Here is a 1,706-nt window from a genome sequence, read left to right as displayed (position 1 = left end):
AGTTCTTTTTTCCAACAAAGTAATTGATGAAAACACTGGAGATCAAGGTGATATTGATGTTGAGATTGAATCGTTTACCAGAAATGATCAAGATGAGAATATTATATCAAATGATTCATATATTAGAAATGATCATAATGAGGGTATTTGGATCAATCCAACCGTCCGTGTTGTTAAGAGACATGTAGAACATATTCCAACCAAGAAAAGAAAGAGAACTTAGTGAAAAAGGTACAGGTCAAATGATTTTAATTGTTTTCTTTATTACAGGTAAAATGACTTTTATGATTTTAATTGTTTTTACATTTGTCATCTGATTTTAATTGTTTTCTTTATTACAGGTAAAATGGCTATTATGAAGTCAATCATTCGTGCAAGAGACAAGGGTGTAAAATTTGAAGTACATTGGAGTGCTGAAGACCAACTAATTTTTTTTCATCAGGCTTGTGTCTCAATAGAGGATGGGTATCTACCTAAAGTTACTTTTGTAGTGGTCCAAAAGAGACATCACACCCGTCTCTTTCCTGTCAACCCCAAAGAGACCGATAGAAGTGGAAATATTATGCCAGGTTTTTTCAATATATTTCTCAACGCAGCTGGTATATATTATCATTTGAATTTATCACTTTTTTCTGATTTTGTTGTTCTAAATTGTCAAAGGAACCGTGGTAGACACCAGCATTTGTCACCCTAGGGAATTTGATTTTTACCTTAACAGCCATGCAGGAATTCAGGTAATATTAGCTATGTCATTTAACTTTATGCCATTGTTTACTATTTGTTGCTCAATCGCCTTTTGACAGTTTTGTGTTATTTGCATTTGGACGTGTTCTTTTTGCAGGGGACTAGTCGACCAACGCATTATCATGTGCTGTATGATGAAAATAAATTCACTGCAGACCAGCTACAGAGTTTGACCAATAACTTGTGCTACACGTAATGATATGATTTGCTTTTTTAATCTTAATTAATGTTTTCTAAACTTGTACTGTTTTCATTTAATTTTAGAAGCCTTCTGATACTATTTTTTTCCATTCAGTTATGCGAGGTGTACTCGATCTGTCTCAATAGGTTTGTTACTCGATTCCCTTTGCTTGTTTTTGTTTTAGGCTATACAAAACTTTAGTTTAACAAAAATGTTATCTTGTATGCAGTTCCTCCTGCCTATTATGCAGACTTGCTATTATTCACCATGGGTAGATGAGCGTTATTTTGTTTAGTATTGGTTAGAACTACTAGACAGCTTTTGGATACAGTGGTCACTGGGTGTTGGTTGCTATGGATCTTTCGAGACTAATAGTGTATTATCTCGATTCGTTATCGGGTGATTGGAGTAAATATCCGAGTATGAAGAAGACGGTTGACGCGTAAGTGAAATTCCCCTAAATATTCGTGTGTATTTGTATATTTAATTATGTCTGTCAGATATTTCATCTAATTTGTTACTAAATCATGAATATGTTTTATTCTCTTAATTGTAGTACTTTGAGGAATACAAATCTTACTCAAGAGCTCATTTGGATGAAATGAAGGATGAATTGTGTCAATTCATTGTTGATCAAAGAATCATATAGCTAGGTTGTATATTGTTGTACATATATGTATGGAATGTTGTTGTTGTATGCTGTTGTTGTATATATGTTGTATATTGTTGTTGTACTTTTACTAAATCATGAATATGTTGTTGTATATTGTTGATCAAAGAA

The 1,706-nt window shown here is 32.8% G+C and overlaps 1 long non-coding RNA gene across 1 annotated transcript; it reads left to right on the top strand.

Moving 5' to 3' along the window:
* Nucleotides 1-838: 838 nt before the first annotated feature.
* LOC127121492 (uncharacterized) lies at nucleotides 839-1,176 on the top strand. The gene is made up of 3 exons (XR_007803466.1): nucleotides 839-936; nucleotides 1,040-1,071; nucleotides 1,155-1,176. It is a non-coding gene; the product is annotated as an uncharacterized LOC127121492 (long non-coding RNA).
* The last annotated feature ends 530 nt before the right edge of the window (nucleotides 1,177-1,706 follow it).

The sequence above is a fragment of the Lathyrus oleraceus genome, chromosome 2 (assembly GCF_024323335.1).
Source record: "Lathyrus oleraceus cultivar Zhongwan6 chromosome 2, CAAS_Psat_ZW6_1.0, whole genome shotgun sequence".
Lineage (NCBI taxonomy): Eukaryota > Viridiplantae > Streptophyta > Magnoliopsida > Fabales > Fabaceae > Lathyrus > Lathyrus oleraceus.
The sequence above is the reverse complement of the archived record's forward strand: the minus strand, read 5'-3'. Positions and strand labels throughout refer to the sequence as shown.